This window comes from Struthio camelus, chromosome 2 (assembly GCF_040807025.1).
Source record: "Struthio camelus isolate bStrCam1 chromosome 2, bStrCam1.hap1, whole genome shotgun sequence".
NCBI lineage: Eukaryota > Metazoa > Chordata > Aves > Struthioniformes > Struthionidae > Struthio > Struthio camelus.
The window spans coordinates 98,831,357-98,851,914 of NC_090943.1; the positions used below are offsets into that span (position 1 = coordinate 98,831,357).

Below are 20,558 nucleotides of genomic sequence, written 5' to 3' on the forward strand. Positions count from 1 at the left end.
TTATTTTACAGATGTTTCATGTTAATTAGAGGATGGTTCTCAGAAAAAGTGGTAACATGTACAAGATACAGTGGTTCCCACAACAGGTAAACTACTCCACTGAATGCTCATTAGTAAGGCACAGCTTGCAAAGTCATAATGATAGCAGAGAGAGCAGTGACAATGTCCTGGGTCAGCGCTTTGTATGCATGTATGTTTCAAATGCATGTAACGGATACTATTAGGGCTTTAAAATCATTTTAAAGGCTTTGCCTCAGCAAGTTTTCATGCTCCTTTGAAAACCTTGGTTTTTCATTATAAAGTGTATTAGCTTTCCTAAGTTTAATGCTTATTTCTATCCTGAGAGAAATAAACAAATAATACTTCGCAAATAGGTTTCCTGGGAAAGGAGACTGAGTGGCATCAGGGTGCTATTTGTACTTGTAGCTGATTGCTTTAAAAAGCTGTTGTAGAGTTCAAAAGGCAAAAAAACAAACTTGGTGAGGATATTATACTTCTATTTTCCTTTTTGCCAGGATGGATTTACAGAGCAACCTTTTAACAAGCATGAGATAGTGCCAGTTATTTGACTCCTGCAGAGAGCGGTAAGTGGTAAGTCATATTTGCATAGTATTTCTGTAGACTGTTAGCCTCAAGTGTAGGCTCCTCCTGACTGCTGCTAGTTGATATTCCTCATGAAGGACTGACTTGAAGTGTAATGAAACCACGGTAGGAAAGGAGGTGTTCCTTTTCCACAAGCTATTAAAAATGGCTAAGCACCTTTATGAAACAATAGGGTCTCCCATGCCAAAACATGGGCATGCTACTGCCCACAGCAGATTCATGAAAGACCATTCAGAAATGTGCATTACATGAGTGAATGAAATTCACAAGGTGTTGTTTGAATGGAAAGATATGTGAGACTAAAGGAAGGAGGAAATGGAAAGAGTGGGTGAAAGAATCGGAGAAACAGTCCTTGGGAGTGCAGTCCTGAGCAAGCGTTTTGTACCAAGTGCCAAATGGCAAATAGGACCTTGGAGTGGTTGGCAGAGACCTTATGTCTTGTACACTTGTCTGTTCAGGAAACAGAACTTTCCAATAAGCAGGCCTGCACTGAGTATACTTTATTCCATCGCTGATTTGTTTTTTTAGAAGAAATAACATATCTCGTGCTGAAATGCCTTTTATTTTCAACAAATAGCAAATTTTAAAGATGATTTCATGCTCTTCCTCAGATACATTTTCCCCATTGTGCACACTTAGTATTCTAGACTTGGTTTCTCCTAATCCTCTATTGCTAATTGCAGCTCTTTTTGGAAAAACAAATGTTATTTCTTTATGTGGGAAAAGTCAGTTGAGGGTTCGGATGAAGACCATCATCACATTTTGTGTTATCTACTCTCCTTTTTTAAGTGGAAAAGGCTAGTATATTAATTTGGCAGTGTTTTAATACTGAAATTAACTGAATTTGCAAACATTTGAGGATAAATATTCAGTGGAGCCAGTTCTTAATATCTTGATGCCTATTGCTTGGGTTTTAAATAAAAAAGTATCTGCTTTTCAAATAGCTCAGTGCTTGCATCGTCCCTCAGCTTAATGAGCACATCTTCTGTGACACTAACACAGCACAACTCTCTCTAAATCTGGTCTTCACATTGAAAGAATTTGCTTGTTATAGAAATGTGTCATGGCAGGGGGTGGAGGAAAGGTTATAAAAAAAATTAGTGTAGCTAGGGATCTGAATCACTGCAATGTGTTTTATACTAAAATTGCCTGGCAGGAGGTACAGCAATTCTGTACAAAGAGACTGTGCAATTTATAAGTGGAAACCTTTACTCTACAGCAGTTTCTGCATGCATGATTAGACTTCTTTTAAAAAAAATAAATAAAAAGGAAGCCATGGTGCAATGCTTACACTTATGAGTGATGCATGATTGATGATCCCCTAAAGGCAGTGAGAGAGAAAATTACCTCCTTCCCTCGTTTAAGGACATTATTAGGAGACTCAATGAGTTCAAAGCTCAGGAAATTATGTTAAGAGGACTGAATCAGACTTTAAGAAATCAGGATAAATTATTTTCACAGCAATTCAAGAGTAAGATTTCTTTTAGTGCTCTAATAGAAAAAACCTTCAGCATACTGTAATGTGATGCTCTTTAAAAATATCTATCACATCGACTGTGATTTCCTTGCACAGGTTGTATTCTCTCCGTGTACTAAATGGGCTGTGATCTGCAACTAATGCAGATTAGTACTACATTTTATGCGCTAAGTCTTTGTACTTTTCCTGTGAAAATTAAATAGATCCTTCTGTTAATGGCAAAGGTACCATGATATGCTGGAAAAGGACAGGATGAGCTAGCACTTCAGAATGTCAGTGTTTTCTCTTGAAGGGTTTCACAGTGAGAAAAACTCCGCATCAGCCAGCAATATACGTTTCTACTAATAGGGAGGGAGAAAATCGGAATTGTGCTAAACAGAGCTAAGGGTACGTCCTTTCTTTCATTTTTGCCTCGCATCCTTTGTGAGTGACAGTATTTTGTTGTACTGCTCCAGCAGTTGATCAGGAACTGGATGGTGAGCCTGTGAGAGATGTGCTCCAGCTGCTGATCTGGGGGCATCGAAGTGAGTTCGTCATGTCCCTGTGTACAGGGGCATGGCTGCTCCTTTTTACTAGTTTTAGAAGGAAATACGACTTACACAGTGTCCTTCTGTGTATCTTTCTGATCTATGCCTAATGACTTTAGCAGAAGTTGACTGAATGATTCAGAATTTGGAAGAGGTAGTTGTCTCAAAGGTATTATGTTCTACACAATTTCCCGTGGAAAGAAAAGAGATGGCTTTAGCAGCCTTATTAAGGGACTACCCACTGTAGCATGAGTACTATCCTTATTAGGCACAGGGAAATCTATATGGGAAAGAAATGTTACAAACACTGCAAATAGGAAAAACATCAGCTGGAACTGACACTGTTATTAGATACCACTGAATCCAACTACAAGAGGCATCCCTAAGAAACCAGGCCCCATTGCTCTTAGTTTTCAATTTTGTAAAGTACAGCCATCCATCACAACTCACTTGAGTTAAACAAAACTCAAGTTTCTGTTTCCAAAGGTGTCATGTTTTATCACAGCCTTTAAAATAATGGGATGAGTCCCTACAAACTACACTTCATCTCTGCTTCTAACCAAGACCCTCTATGGGAATGGTCTCAGTGAATGACAGTGAATACTCTTATGTCAGCATTAATAGATGTTGTGCTTAGGAAAACCTGTATGGTGAGAGGGTAAATGGTATATCCCTTTAGCTGAAGCAGATTGCAGTGGGCTTGCAGTTTGTGTCTGCCCTATCATAATGTTTTAACTTGATTTTTTAGACATGCTTTTTTGGGGCTAGGAAAATTTGTGTAATTTTCTGCTCATATAAGAGAGGAAAACTATTTTGCAGCTGTCTCTAGACAAGAAGGTAAATTGGCAATTTTCATACTGGAGAGCCTTTATTTGATGTAATAAATAAATAAAACCTTAAAATCCCACATTACCATCTGCCATTTATGTCCATTATAAAAATAAGAGCAAACAGATGATGTGATAGATGATATAATTTATCTGCGTGTGTGCCTGTTTTGAGGGGCTGCCTGGCAACACTGAAGTGGTGAGAGGAGAAAGAGAACAAGATCATCTTTTTGTTAAGTTTTCAGCAATTTACACCTGCTCACCATAACTGCCTCAACATTTCCCCTCCAGAGACTTGAGATTACTTCACCAACTCAGACAAATTATCTGCATCTTGATAGTAACTTAGGCTTTGAGAATCACATGTGAACTGATTTTCTGTGTTGATCAAGATTAATACTTCCCTAATGTTCTGTCTTCACAGCATAGTATATTAATACACTCACCAGTGAGTTTCTTGAAACAACCATGCAGAACTGAGCATCCCCATTTTTCCTGCACTATATGGAAATGGAAAATGTTTTCTATACACAAAAAGTAAACACTTTATAACACTTTTTTTCAGACTGACAATATTTAGATCTAGAGGAGCAACAGGTAAAGAAAGAATAAAAGTAAAGTATCCACCTTAAAGTCATTCTTTTAATATGTTTTATCATTTACCTTCATAAACTAAGAGCTGCCTCATAGCTACCTTTACAGAAGGACATAAACTCCCCTCCACTGGAAGTACAGTAGACAGGACAATGGCAGTGGATATATCTAAATGAAGTGACCCAGAGGCAGTTCTCAATTACCATGTACAAAGCTACCAGCCATTACTTGACAAAGCTATCAGCCATCAGGGAAAGACCCAGATGGACACCATTCCTTCTCCTCCTTCAGCTTGGTGGCTTACTTGGGAAGGAAGCAGGTGCATTGGCCTAGAGGGAGTCACATTTGCTCTCTGAATTAAGTCTGATATCGGGACAATCAAGGGCATGCGTTTGCTGCACAATTTAGTAACTACATCCCTTCACATAGCTGAATTTACCAATAAAATCATTATATTTCCACATGAAGAAGTCCACTGAAAATTTGTCTTATAAAGCTCAACACAAACCACTAAAGTGCTGGCTTCATCATCATTAAAAACTAATCAGGCCCATCATTGCTGAGACATCAGCTTCCCTTGTTTGTATACAGAGTACATCATTAATTTATTTAAATGTCAGCAATAGACTTCATCGAGATTCTCTACACCTCATCATGCTTCCGTGTGCACGATGGGTAAAGAAGTTATCTCTGTCAGCCAGTGCAGCACAACAGTTCAGACATGGCCTTGAATACATCGCTTAAAATCTTTGACGGCAGAGCATCACAGACTATTCTCTATGCTGATGGTTTAGTTCTTTTATGCGAGAAGTGCTTGTTCAGGACCTTTACAGCTTTCCCCCCCACGGTAGCTTAAAAGCATCCTATAAAGGCCAGAATTAGTGCCAGATGTGTTTATGTGTGTTGGGAGAGGAAGAGTATATTGCTTACACTTCTAAAGTGAAAAAGCATTTTTCTTTCAAGAGCGACTATCCTAAGTTCAGCAGGTAACCCTCATTTGCTGAGATTTGCTGCCCACTGAGACTAAGAATAGCATCCTCTTCTATTGTATTTTGCTTATTTTCCTTGCTTCCTAGATGATTTGTGGTTTCATGAAAGCCTGGTTGTTGTCAAAGGAATTTTTGGACACAAACTACATGTTAAATTAGATGAAAGATGCGGATAGTACGATTAGCACAAGGCAAAAAAAAGTCCCTAAAGGTGTCAGATCCTTAAAAATGAAGGAAAGTGAGTGTATTAACATTAACTTTGCATAATGAGATGTGCTTGACACAATGAGCTGATGCATTAGCCTTTCACCCTAGAAACCTATGTTCAAAAAGAGAATCATCCAGAAATAAATTTGGTAGATTTGTACAATTCTCTTCTTAACGTTAATCCACCTTACACAAATCACAGTATGGTTTGATATGTCTAGATGCTAAAGAGGGTCAGGGGACTGAAATCTCATGAAACGCAGCCAATTGTCTTCTGAGTACCTGCAGGACAGTCTGATCCTGTTAGTGCATTGCTTTGCTGTGAGTCAGTTGTTGCTACTGTAGGTTCTTTCTCCCTGGAGTATTCAGTGTAGTTCAGCTGATATTTGTGCTGCCAGTATATAAAAGTTGAAAATTTGGCCCTACAGTTTAGCAATATAAAAGTAACAGTCTGCTACTTAGGTTTCATTTAGTTATGGCACAAAGAAAAGTCTTACTGGGTAATTATTTTGAGATAAAATGCTCTGAAAGAGAAAGGAGTAGAGAGGCACCTGCTTCCGTGGCCAAAAATGAGGTAAGCTGTGCAAAGAGCAGCCTTTATTAGAGTTGCTGTTTTTCATCACTGTGCTCCATTACATTATATCAAAATCAAATTGCATTAGGCTAGCAGAGCACTAGCTGATATGCGCACTCAATCAGGGTTTTCCAAAGTGTGCTGCCATTTCATTATGTACATTGTAGATAGTACTTAAAAGTTAACTGACTACAAATTCCATTTAGAAGCATTTTAAAGATGACACTTTGATACATTTTTTTCAAGCTTTTGACAGCAGAAATAAGCCTAAGGCTTTGGGTGAGGAGAAGGCTACATGCACCCACAGGGCTCAATTCCTCAGCTACAGTGAGCAAATAAGAATCAGCAAGAAACCAGTGCAAAGAATATCTTAGGTCCTTAAAACATGCAGCTTGGAAGAGCTGAATAGAAGCAGCTAATCCACGATCAAACCTTCAGAGACAGGCATGATTTTTTTCAAATCATGAACACAGATGTTTTCATTTGCACAGTAATATTATACATTCACAAGTTTGTAAGCTAAGGATGAGCAGTTCTTCTTTTCTTTTTTAACCTGTCTGAAACTTGTCTACATACTTGTACAATTGCTGCAGGTTTTAAGAGGGTTTTTTCCTTATTCCTGGCTTTGATATTTGTCAGCCTGACCGTCAGAGCAATGCAGATCTTGGGTGTCCTGTAAACCGGAGCCATAGCACTATGAGCTTGTTTTCCTTTCACTAATGAGTCCCGTGTTTTTTGTTTTACTTTTAGCAGCTGAGATGCATTGTCTCCACCCCGATGAGGCTACACTGTCTCCCTTGTAATCCAGTCTCTCACTGTGCATGAAATACATGCACAATTGGAGATTTGACCCAGTCCGGATCCAAAATCACTACTCTTTAGGGGCAATGATTAAAAAGCATGTCCTGGGAAGAGAAACTAAAGCAATTAATTTAACTAAGAAACATCTTTACCTAAAAGGAAGCATCCCTGTTTAAGACTTTGGCAGTGTAAATGCTTGATACCTGCATTTAGGCTTTTGAACATGCACAGTGTCCCAGTCTGAGCAAGGAAGCAGTTAGCATCTGTCTCAGCTCTGTTCCCAAACACCCTGAGTGTTTCTGACCTATTTGGCATGCTTGTGGCAGTCCAGCATCCATCTGTTCATCACAGAACAGACAGTGGTGCTCATCCCTCCCACCTTTTTGTAGTGGACTAACAGTATCAGGTTCCCTCTTGCTTGCTGTCTTCCCAGCCTACTGCTTCTAGCAGTCTGGGCTGTGCCATGGCACAGCTGTAACATGGGCAGTGAAGGTACTCCCCAACTGTTCTACAATGCAGATAACTGCTGGGGAGATGGAGGAAGTATGTTTGAGCTCCCAGTCCTGGAAGAGGGCTGCAGGCAAGAACTCCCATTTCCTGGACAAGTTTGAGGACTAGGAAGCAGTTTTGTAGAAGATGTCCTCCACTGTCATTCTGAGACAAGTGAACTTTCTGGAGTACTTATCCTTACAAAAGGGAAGAAATGCTTAATATGAAGCTCTGAGTCAGACACCTGAGCTTGAGAAATTGAGCTTACTTACACCCTTGAAAAGTGCGTCCTTCTCACAGCTAACCTTCTTTCGTCAATGTGCTGCAGCTATGTTCCTGATTTAGGAACTGTGGTGCCTGTAGTATCTCTTTGTGTCTCACCTTCAGCTTTAAGTTATCTCTCACAGATAAAAGCTGCAAACATTCTTTGTCTCATCTGCAGTAGTCTAATGGCTCAAGTCATCTCTGTAAATTGTTACTCACCTCTCGCAAAAGGGTAATGCAAGAATGAAGCTGTAACCCGCCAGTTAGTACATTAATAGCCCATTTGGCAAATTCATTATTCTCATCCCACATCTATTTGGGAACCTGGAATAGAGCAGTGCTGCATGTCATGCAGGTATGATATGTCCCCTATATTGACTTCCAAACTTCTCCTTTTTCTCTTAAACTGCTAAGAAAGGGGTTTGGAGTTGTCTCTTGAAGTGCTAACATTGTTATGGTCAAAGAGCAGTGGTTAGTTCACATCAGTCTAGTGCTTAACACTACTAGAAGGAAAAATCCAATCTTTCTGTAATATCTGTTTACTCGAAAGTGCCTGAACATTTGTATTAGAGAAACATCCTCCCATGAAACATTTTCCTATGAATCCTGGCATTTCACTACTTTACATTTTAATTATTCTTGACTAATAAATGCAACAAGAGGATTTCAGAAGCTACCCAGTGGAATCAACAACAGCCTCTATAAATGCAAAGAATATAAATAAGCAGGCTGATAAGAGCTGGGTTTCTGTCAATTTAAATGGCCTTCAGCATGTGAGCTTTTAATTGAGATGAAGCATTGTGGCACAGTATATTCCATTTATTACTTTCCATTAACTTTCATGTGACCTATTTCTCTACTTCCTGACAGGTTCGTCTTTCTGATAACTTCACAGACAAAATGATATTTTCCTTTTCTGTCTGCTCAGCTGTGACCTCAGACTGAAGCATTGCTTAATATTCACCACTAAGCGAAATAATGCCAAAGGCGTTAAACATTGCTTCATATCTCCCCTTCTCTTCTTTAATTTTCTTTCTATCTGTTTCTTAACCCTACTTTTTTTAAAGCCAGGTAAATGTATTTGGTGGTCAATCTTCATGGTTTTGTTTTAGGCCAGTTAAAATGAGAAATGTCTTACAGTTGCTCGTCTGGTGAAAGAATAGAAACTAAGAGAAGCTAATAACTACTGTTAACCTTAGATCTTAAGAAGAATGCAGGAATATGTTTACAAAATGATTAGTACTTATCACCAACTTTCAGATTCGTAAGAATGTTTTTATCATACAGTTTAGCTTTTCACACTTCATTCCTACCTTAAAGGCAGCAGGAGGCTAATCTGAGCGGTTTTGACTGTAATGCAGGTTTCTGATAACTCTCAATATATCCTTGATGAACTTTGTCTTCCTGAAATGACTTGCTATTCTACTATGAGTAGTGCTTGGCGAAAAGCCCTTCTGGTTTCAGCTGTTTAGTGGCTATTCAGTACCTTCATGTTTTGAAATATGGAAAATATTTCCTCATATATATATGAGGAATATATATTCCTCATGGAAATAAAGATCCTTCAGTTGACATCTTCTGGTTGTTATGAGTTGAATTCTACCGGTCTCTACTCATTTCATCTGGATAGCAGTGTCCCCAAGAGCTAGCAAGCACATACACCCTTTAACTGGTATGAGCGTATTATAACAGAAGATTTTTCATCAGAACTTGATAGTATTTTATTTCCATGAGGAAAGGGAAAAAACAAGGCCTCTCCTTTCTAATCCATGTACAATTCACCTCATTAGGCAAGACCTAGAATTTTTATTTCTCTAGCAGAGCAATCTGCACAGCTACAGCCATACTGCAGCTAACAGTCATTTGGCAAAATCAAGGTACACCTCTGTATTTCCTATGGAAAAGGAGTCAATATGGTTCAGTCATTTACCATCTAGTTTATTACTAGCAAAGGTGGTAGACTGAGAATAATATTTTAATTTATTTATTGAGTATGAATAGGACACCAAATCCAACATTGAAGGTCCTATATGAACAATGTCATTTTAAAAACTGATTTTGAAGAATTGGAGAGTAAATGTTTTTAGGATGTTGTTACTAGTTTACAGCAGTTATAGGGTGAGTAACATTCATGTTTGAGAGTCTTTCTTAAATGAAAGAGCTATCTGTTTAAAAAAATCACTAGAATGTTCTAAAAATTTTGGAAAAATTATTTTGATACATGTAAAATGAAAATGATTATTTGTGTAGTAGGAATACGGTATCTGTTTACTGTTGAGGTTGGGACCTGGAACATATAGATTCAATTTTGACTAAGTAGAAAAATCATTACTAGCATATCACTAAACCAGAAGATTCTGGTATTCACTTACTGTCTCATTATCTTGGTCTTTTCTTTCCTGAAATTCCCCTCTCCCTTCCCCACTCTCACAGTCTAGCAGCCCTTGACATCAAAAAATCATCCTCCATTTCATTTCTTCAATCCAGCATCTTTGCCTGGTTTTACTGCAGGCTAACTTGTTTCATTCTAACTTGCAAAAGGAATAGAGCTGAATGTTGTCATTTTAAGTGATGAAGAACAGGGTTAGACCCTATAAGTTAGTTTTTCCTCTGCAGTAGAGCATGTGGTGCAGGAAAGATCTTCCCCTGGATACAAGCACAACAGCTGCGTTTCTCATAGGCTGTTAGAAGTGCTGTTGGAGTAGAGCACCCACTGCATGCCCAAGGGACATTTGTCCAAGAACAGCATGTTTCTTGCTCCTGAACAGGTCTGTGTTCTGTAGCCAGGAGCAAATAGGAGCACTATTTTTTGGCTGTATGGCCCAGGCTAAGGTTGGAATTAAGAATCCTGTGTGAAGATGCAGCTACTCCTTGAAGATGTCAAAATAGGTATTACTTTGCAGGCAAAAATATATTCACACTTAGTAATTTCTCATGGATCTTTTTGCTTCTTCTCTCAGTCATGTAAACCCTTCCTCGAGAAGGGTAAGTGTCAGAATTCTGCGAGACGAAGCAGAGTAAATACAAACATGTGACTCCACTCATATTATTCCATGACACTTGGATGGCTCAGCAGACTCAGAACACATGAACCATTTTTCCATATTAGGCCCCACTTCTCAACCTTTTTGCCATTTTCCTAAGAGTCCTAGAGAATGAAAATAATTTTGGATGGTTGCACCTCAGAAATGCAGCAATTAAGAGAGAGAGCATGATCCTCAGCACCAAACTGATACACGTTTTCGTTCCTCTCCCCCATACTATCCTGTTCTTATTCTTTTCTTCCATGAACCATGCACAAGGAAGATTATATTAGTGAAATCACAGTATATTTCACAAGACCCTGGGATTATACAGATTTGGAAATCATTGAATCTTTTAATTTTATGACCTAATTTAAACACCTTGGTTAAAAAATAAAAACAAAAACACCTCTTCTCCTTAACCTTAGATCCTTCTATTGCTGTGAATAGATTAAAATTTATTTCTACTGGAGCTCAGCAGCAGAGACATAATTTTCACTAAGATTCCATTGCTGCAGGATTCTCCACCGAGAGGTCCTGTGTATTCAGTTCTGCATCTGTTCCTAGAACAGGGCTGTATCCTTTAGGAAACAGGGAGAGGAGAGGCAGGTGGGAAAAGGGGCTGATGACATCAGCAAAATTTACCTGTCTGTACAGAAAATAAACTGCTTTGCTGATTTTTTGTAGTAAAGTTAGTTTTAAAAAATTGAGAAGCAGCTGCAAAAGCTGCTTGGAAGTTTTGACTGTTACTTTGGGAGAGAGAGCGGAAGAATACACTTCTACTGTGAGACTTTATAAAAGGCCAGTTCCTCTGGCAAAGCATATAGCAAAATAATGTATTTTGGAACTGATACTGTCTTTCTAAGATGTGGATTTTCAGTTTCAATTACACATTCTGAGAGGTGTAAAACTTTTAGTCTGGTATATAAAGCATAACTGGGTACTTCAGACGTGATTATTCCGTTAATTTCCTTCTAAGTGTTCTCCAGGGGCAGTGTGAGGCAACTATCTCTCTGTCCCACAGAGACTCCCACATGAATTTCCACAAAAATCCTCTTCTGTCATATCTTGATCTAAATGTTATTTAGAAAATGAAAGAGGAAGCGTGGTCTGTGATGTGTACAGAACTAGGTATGTGCTTGCATGCCAGGCACTAAAATGCATGAGGGAGATAACTGAGAGGGTAGCTAACTGAAATGATAGTGGTAGCACTGTTGAGGATGACTGAATTATACCTGCCTTTTTTAGGACAGTTCACTGTCTGGAGATGGCATTGAATGCCATCAGTCTTAGACATGAAAAAAGTGGCTGCTGCTTTATAGAGGTTATTTCTTAATCCTTTATAAAAGGCAGAGAGATGACAGTCTTTTCTTCCAACATAAACTTCCCAACAGGCATTTATGTCTCCTTTATGATTGGTTGGTTTTTTGAATGGGCTGTATATTTAAAGGTGTATTATTAACTGAAAAATGAACCACAGTGAATATGGGACCCCGAATGTTACTTCTGAAGTCACTCTTGTTAGTGATGTATACATTACATGCATTGATAGATGTTACAATGTAGTCAGATGAGCTCATTATTTCAGCGTATTTACTTGTATAAATATCTCTTCAGATTGTGCAGTACCACATGGGAAGTGATAAAGTTTACTGGAAATTAATTTTTAAGACAAGAGAACTGCCTAGCATAGTCTTAAAATAAACTTTATAGTAGAGCAATAACATTCTGATTAAGGAACTACTGAATTCGTATTTGCTACCGTAAATCTATTTGTAATTGACAACAGAAATTTCATCTACCACCTTCTACAATTGATAGGGTTGTATACTCCTGACTTGAAAACATCTTTGAAAATCAGATCTTCTTCAGAAGGGTGCTACAAATGCTTATATTTTATCACTACCTTTCACAGGTTTCCCACTTCTGTTACCATCTACAGCTATCACACCTCTATAGCTATGACACCATGTCAACAATGTGCTCTTTCTCACCAGGTGCAAAGAGTATTACTATTCATCTTATTTGTCTTCTTAATTACGTCTTGTACTTCTAGTTATTCTGCCTCAGGTATCTTAACTATTAATCACTTCGCAGTTACTTGTGCTAACCTGAACTTTGCTATCCACTTACCTCCATATTATCAACAAAGCAAAATGCACTGATTACGTACTTGAAAGCAAACTGGCATGCTGTTTTATAACTGTGACACTGTTTTTCTCAAATGTGTCCAAACCAGTCTCAATCTTCCGTTCATTTCCTCTCCTCAGACAGCTTTCACTATATTAACTTGACCAGTAGGCATGCAATCATCAATGTCCTTTACAAAATTACCAGCAATTTCCCTGGAACAACTTTTATTAGCCTTTCCCAGGCTCATCATATGTCTTGTTAAACCTGTCTTTACATTCTCTTCTCTCTGAAGTAAGAGTTGTTCCCTCTTTTATTCACAGAAATATTGCTAGGAAGCCTTCTGTTTGTAGTCTTGCTCCATGAGTTCTAAGTGGGCTAAGTTTAGGAAACAGCAGAGAGAGACTTTTTATTAAGCTACTTAAGTTGTTGCAACTTGCTGTCAGGATTGGAAGTGGGAAGAGCTAACGAGATGACTCATTTCATTATACTGGCTACTGAACTGAGGCAGCACTGGAGAGGTGAGATCTACCAAACATTCCATAGACTTTATTGAACTGAGTTGGCTTGAGTCTGCTTTTGGGGTAGGAATGCTGGTTTTTGCCTCCACTGCCCCAGGAGGTTCTAAATTGCTTGTAGCAGGCAGTGTGTTTACCTGTCAGTTCTCACACAATGTACTGTATTACCACTAACACACAGTGCTCAAGGCCTTGCTATGGAGTACCATGCCTCCAGCTTTTCCTTTGCCACTCAACTTTTCACTGTGATGTGCTTTATCAGCTTTGTGGAAACCTTCTATATTTAACCATGTGCTGCAATATTCTTGCTAGGTCAAAAGTATGGCATTGCACTTTAAGAAAAAAGTGAGCGCTTTAGGAGTCTTTTGGGAGAAAGCAGTGAGAATGAGTAAAAGCCTACAAAACATGACTTGGAAAGAAAGACTGAGTGAATTGTATTACTCGGAGTAAACAATAGAGGACTGAAGAGAGTTATGTTAACAGTCTCCAAATACATTGTAGGCTGCTTCAGAAAGAGAAGGAATGATCTGTCCTCTCTGTGCATGGTGAATAGGTAAAGAAATACTGGACTAAGTTGCAGCAAGATTTGCTGTAAGTCCTACTGTGACATTGGCATACAAAAGAAATTAATTATCACCTGCTATGTACTGGCTCAGCCATTTTAGCCAGGTTTCTGGAGTTTGTGTTTTTGTGAAATACATTACTATAGCAGTTATTTTTTGTTATTTCTAGTTTAAAAGCTCTTTCACCTCTTAATTAGAACTGTGGCCCTGTTTTGTTAGCTGTCCTACACGCACAAAAACGATCCCTGCCCTGAAGTGACAACTCAGAGACTATTAAAAAACATTATCATTGATTTTTTGCTTCATGGTAGCACTTAAAGATGCCGTGCATGGCTCAGCTCCTCGGCATAAGGCAGTGTCATACCTGACCATCACAATTTTCCAAGTTTATTACAGCTGAAAGGCCTTCTTCTCTGTCATGGTATGGAACAAAGTCTCTTTGTTTTTCTCATGCAACCATTGCTAATGATGTATAGTAATATCATTGTAATAGTTGTTGATCCTATTGTAGGCTTTATGTTTAATAAAGCTTTTAATTAATTTGCCATTTTTCTTGTGGACAGTCCTGCAAAAATAGATTTGATTACAACATGCAGCAAGAATAAATCTGCAGCCTGTTGTCACTCAGAATGGAAGAGATGGAAATTTTAAAACTACATAAAGACACTTGTTATTTAAGTAGCTTATTACAATGCTTCTTACCATTTCTTGACATGTGTTTGGTCATATTTCAGTTGAGTGTTGAAGACCCACAACAAAAATTATTCATCTTTATCTAAAGGGAGACAATTTGATCAGGGTAAATTTTATTTTGTTAAATAAGGAATTTCGGTAAGTGGATTACTGAAGGAGACTATCAAGTGCTTTGGCTAAGAAATGGAGTGAAGAGTAGTAATAAGCCATCATTGTTAAGATATCAAAAAAATTATCATCATGCTTTCAGCTTACACAGCATCTCTCATTTAAGTCTTAAGAGTACTGAAGAAAAATACTTCAGAAGTGCTACAAGACAGATGAGTGTTAAGAATCTCCTATAATATGGAGATACGAAATGCACCCTTAGTCCTGGAAAGAACCTGTAAAGACACATAGAAGTTCCTACATGTGTTCACATCAGTAAGGAATTCAAGATCTAATACGTACATTTTCAATTGTTCTTGAATTCCCATTGTCCTGATTTTACTTTCAGAAAGACGGTTACTTTTCTACTAATGTATGAGACTATTTGAAATTTTGTAACACTCCTTCTATGCAAATTGTTGAAGGGGATTTGTGAGTAACCAAATTACAGCAATGATATGAAATAAGAAGTATGCAGTTACAGTGGTTGCACCCCAGAAATGTTTAGTCTTTCAGGGAAGTAACTGGTTCTGCTGCCATTCCCTGTCTAAGTGTAGTGAAAAAGATGAAATTTTTCTAAAGTGAAAGAAATTCGCTGGGTAACACCATAAAACTGTATTTTCTGTGGAGACAAGAGCAAATACCATGAAGTTTGATATTAGAAAATATAAAAAGGCTTTTTGCTATGGAATAAAATTTTTCCCCCAAATATTATTCCCCGTTGCAAGTTGTTATTGTCTAATAGACTCTCAAATAGCTCATGCTCCAAAATAATGAATTTCTGGAGAATATATTTTAAAGTATTTATGTATTGAAATTTTGCAGACCTTGAAATACATGGGCTATACTTACAATAGGCATGCTATACGCAAAAGATTGAGTGAGGAAATAACAGGCTTTCTGCCTCATTTATTTTGAAAAGGCAACTTATTTCAGCTGTAAATCTATTCTTGTATGAGTAGTGTTAAAACAGAAATACATGTTATCTGCTCCTGATATTAATTCAATTTGGTTTTAGAAATAGGTAAATGTGTGATTTTTTTAGTTTGCTAACTGTAACAAACAAGTAGTTCATGAACAAACAAACACGTAGTTCATGAACAAGGGAAGGAAAAATCTGAGTTTCTAGATTTGAATTTTGTGGTTATTTTACTGTGGATTTTAAGAAAGTGCTAACTGTACTCTAAAGAAAGATTTGTATTTAGTCTGAGCTTTTACAAGGTGTCTATATTAGTATCACAGAACCACAGAATGGTTGAGGTTGGAAGGGACCTCTGGAGATCATCTAGTCCAACCTCCCTGCTCAAGCAGGGACCTCTAGAGCATATTTCCCAGGATCACGTCCAGGCGGGTTTTGAATATCTCCAGCGAAGGAGACTCCACTACCTCTCTGGGCAACCTGGTCCAGTGCTCAGTCACCCTCACAGGAAAGAAGTTTTTTCTCAGGTTTAGATGGAACTTCCTGTGTTTCAGTTTCTGCCCATTGCCTCTTGTCCTGTTGCTGGGCACCACGGAGAAGAGACTGGCCCCATCCTCTTGACACCCCCCCCCACCCCCCTTCAGATACTTATACACGTTGATCAGATCGCCTCTCAGTCTTCTCTTCTCCAGGCTGAACAGGCCCAGCTCTCGCAGCCTTTCTTCCTAGCAGAGGTGCTCCAGTCCCCTGATCATCTTTGTAGCCCTCTGCTGGGCTCTCTCCAGCAGTGCCATGTCTCTCTTGTACTGGGGAGCCCAGAACTGGACACAGTACTCCAGGTGAGTCCTCACCAGGGCTGAGTAGAGGGGCAGGATCACCTCCCTCGACCTGCTGGCAACATATATATATATATATATATATATATATATATATATATATATATATATAATATAAAGGATTGTAGTGCTACAGTTTGTTGTATTAGAGTGGAGGCAAAAAAGGGAGACTATTTTGTTTATATCTGTGTTTTCTTTGCCATCCAAAATGTAGAGATAACCTTTGAAAGTCTCTAGATTATGTTAAAAATGGAAGAAAACCATAACACTAACTATCTAATAAGTATAATCAAATCAAAGTGATCTTATCTATGAAACTTTTTGTGAAATACTATCAGAACACAGGATTTGATGGTATCAGGGGAGTAAGGACAAGGAAAGGTTCTACACTTACACCAGAGCAATCAGCTACATAAGCACAGAATAGCTCTGGTAGAACCAAATAATGGTGGTTAGTAGCAGTTCTGTAGAAAAGAGCCTGACAGTTCTAGTAGATCACATGCTGAACATGAGGCAACAGTTGCAAAAAACGAAGACACTCTGGTACAGTGTATATCAGGAGCCCAGCCTGCAAGGCACATCAGCCTCTCTTTCTGGTCTGCTCAATATTTGTAAGATCCCAGCTGGAGTATGTGTCCAATTTGAGCACAACTCTTCATGAAAGATGGACAAGTTGAAGATAGTCTAGAGAAGAAAAGAGAATAGTCGGAAGTTTGAAAACATGGCCTCAGCGGAAATGCTGGAAGAACCACGGGTGAAGGCAGATGTGATAACCATCTTCAAACATAAAGGCTGCTGCAGAAAGGAAAATATAATCTGCTCTCCATATCTGTTATGGATACAATTGATAGGCTTGTATTATAGGCAAGGAGATGTAAGCTGGGCATTGGGTAAAACTTTCCAGCAATAAATTAATAAATTATGAAGTGCTGTAAGTAGACTGCTTAACGTGTTGTGAAATTACTCCTTTGAGAATTTTTAAAGAAATGGTTAGACAACATTTATCAGGAATGTCATACATAGGATAGATCCTTCTCAGGGCCTGGTAGATGGAATAGCCTGTCTGTTGAGGTTGTTTTCAGTTCTCTTCTGTAATTCAGCGTGGTATTGTATCTGAATGGTTCTTTAGGCACTTGACTACAAAGATTGATGTCTATTACAACCAATACTTTCAAATGTGGATGTTTAATCTGAGGTATTTATATAATAACATATTCAAATGCCCATATGCATCAGTTAATTCTCAAAAGTTCTGTATGTGCGCAGCTCTGTTTTAAGTTTTGCACATGCTATAGATACAGAAAAACACAAATACCTCCATGGTGTTATACTTAAGTTTCCTGTCTGACTGCACTAGATGCTTCAAATGCAGATTCATGAAAACTTCTTAAATTAGACAATGATGGGATAATCTGCATTAGATTTCCTTTTATTATCAAATAGCAAAGATTGGCTTAAACTCTCAGGCATGCAGTTTAATATTTCTTCCAGCTTGTGTATTAATAGTAACCAGTTGAATTCCAGACGGTAATGTTATCCATTTAAACGTTCAGTCACTTTTTATATTATTGTTTTTTGGACTGTAGCCACAGTGTCTACCATTCAGTTGCATGTGGTGTGAAAAATAATTCTGTAGTATCTTTTTAGAAGTGGCCAGAAGAACTGGTGGACATTTTTGCTGCTGCTCTTGAAATTGGTATGTCTTAAACAAAATATTCCAATTGTCATGAAAATTACTCAGGTGCAAACTGAATTTTCTGGAGTCCAGCAGCCCAAACAGAGAACAGACAGTAAACCAGAGGCAGGCGTGTTTATCTGAAATAACACTGAAAACAAACCTGGGACTTTCCTATCCCAGGTGAGTTCAGTAATTACTAGCTATCCATTTAAAAACCAACAGCAGATGTTCCATAGTGCGTTGCATATTCATTATGCCAGAGACTGCTTTTATAACTTAAAGTTTGAGAACCTGGCTTGGAATATGTGAAATGCAGTCTCAGATCTCTGCTGAAAGTCAGGCAGCGCAACAAAACAAACATGAATTTTCTATTTGCTAGGTGAGCACATGAGCTTTTAAGATCTGAGCACTTCTAGATGGTTAACTCTGTTAAATGGTGCCTTCTTTTCCCTGCTAGAAGAACTTTGAAAAATAAAATGTGAGAAAATAAAAGCCTTTTTTCCCTTTGGAACAGAAACATATTTTTGAAATCATTAATTCAGTTGTTTTGCCTGTCAGTGGTGGGAAATGATACTTCAGACTGCAGTCCAGATAATGCCTCACATTCTGTTATGTAAAGTTTCTGTGTTGTTCACCATTCAATTCCCTATCCTTTGTAACTTTCCTTTTCCCTTTCTTTTCTTCTCTGGCCTCTACTTGTAGAAATATACGGAGCTGCTGGCTTTGGCGTGCGATCTGTCAGCCAGCCCTGCGCTCAAAAGCCTGAGTTAAGAGAGTTTCTCTAGAATCCTGTCAAATGATTGACAGCTCGGCTTCCCCCTCCCTCCCATACACATTAGGCTGCATTTAGTACCACTAAAGTTCATTTACCACCTCGCTGTCCACCAGAAGGTCCAAGGCTGAAGTCTTTGCCCTTTAGATTTCATCCTGTATAGGTACAAGGACACCATTACCAGTGAAGTACAGAAAGCAGATATTGCAGCGACATTGTAGCTTTCCCCCCAATCCCTTCTTAAAGCAAGCACATAAAGAAGAAGCCTTTAAGATTTAAATGCCATTTATTTGTCCTCTTGAGAGGCTAGTAAAAGCGCACGGGTGACCTGTTGAGTAGTTTGGATACAAAGGCGCTGTACAGCTGGAGGGAGGGATGTGAGTGCTCACATCACTTGAACTGCATTTTCAGGTTCTCAATGCCCAACATGCCTAACACATTGAGCTCTGTGGACAGGCTGCCTCCCTTTCAAATGGAAAAATATGACCCCACTCACAAGTCCTGCTTCCTGAAAATTCCAGCCACACAGTGATGAAATCCCTTTTGTTCTCTTATATGTCCCATCTCCAAGTGATACATAGCCTCTGCACTCAAACAGTTTGGGAAAGCTTAGTTATGCTTTCAGAATGCCCTACCTTTTCGCTTAATACCTGACTATTTTCATATAAAGAGTCAGACATGTTGGGAAAAGCCACTTGCGCAACCAGAATAGGGGTGAGCCTCAGCAAAATGGATTGGTCTGGGCCAAGCTTACTGCAGATGCTGTAGCAACACTCATAAATCACATGTTATTGGCTATCCTCTGCTAGAATTATGTGGTTCATGCCATCATCCTTTGTCACCAGAGAGTTCAGAAGCATGCTTTATCATTTTGTAATACATTAACATAAGCCTATTAAAATGCAAAAGCATCACATGAATATGGGGTAAATCATCTAGTCTGGAGCCTTTAAGGTAGGCTGTGAATTATTCAATACCATGATAGATTTAGCCAGCACAACACAGCAGGCCTGTGTTTAGCCCCAGGATAAATTTTGAGAGGTCATTAAGATCAACATATTCCTTTAAATGCACCCTCTGTGTGTCAGTGTAAGTAAAAGTGGAAAAAATAAAAAGGAAAAAGAAATCCAAGTCTTAGGAGGGAGAATCAAAGAAATTCCAGTCTTACAGCTCCTAGTAAAACACAGCCAATACCACAACCAGCTGAAATAGCCTGGAGGCAAAACCACCCCTTGTGTTGTCCTGCTTACAGCAGCAATTAGCAAAGTGGAGATTCCAGTGAGAGATCTGGGCATAAGTCTCTAATAGCTGAGTGTCAGAGACTATTTGTCAAACACCAGGTAAATAAACAAACCTGGTTCCAGTGGAGCTGCTTCAAACAAAATGGAAAGCAAACACAGTTTCAGGAATATTCAGTCATCACTTACTCATGCCCTCAAATCTATTCAATACTTGTAAAGGAAAAAAGAAAAACAAACAAAATACACCTTGGGTATTAGTATGTTCATTTTATTGGCGTTTTTACTTTTTTAATCACAGAGGATATCAAATAATGCTGCTCAGTCTCATAATTAGAAATGCTGCCAACCAGGGCAAGCATTTGGTCCTATTAGTCTAACTGAGAGATGTATTCCAGTTAATTTTGCCTGTATACTGTCTGGCCTGTTTGCTCCTAGCACAGAAAGAAGTACTGTAGCCACAAATGTGTTTAGTCAGGTATAGGACCTTCTTGCTGCTGCATATATAATCAACTTGTGCTATTAGGGCTCTTCTGGGAGCTGGTGACTGAGTAGCATATGTAATTTCTTCATTAGCATACCTGTTTACTCCCAACTATGCTTTAAAGTAGATCGAGGCAGGCTTACTATCCAGCAAACTTTGTTTTTACATTGGATCTGTCACAGTGGTAAGTACCTATCTTATGAAA

The 20,558-nt window shown here is 38.6% G+C and overlaps 1 long non-coding RNA gene across 6 annotated transcripts in view; it reads left to right on the top strand.

The window, feature by feature from the left end:
- Positions 1 to 20,558, top strand: part of LOC104146069 (uncharacterized) — a 488,271-nt gene that overhangs the window by 36,945 nt on the left and 430,768 nt on the right. Inside the window, exon 2 of one of the 6 annotated variants that reach the window (XR_011139054.1) lies at positions 16,038 to 16,184. The exons of the other annotated variants lie outside the window; for them this stretch is intronic. This is a non-coding gene — a long non-coding RNA (uncharacterized lncRNA). The remainder of the gene's footprint in view (positions 1 to 16,037; positions 16,185 to 20,558) is intronic. 6 annotated transcript variants of the gene reach the window in all.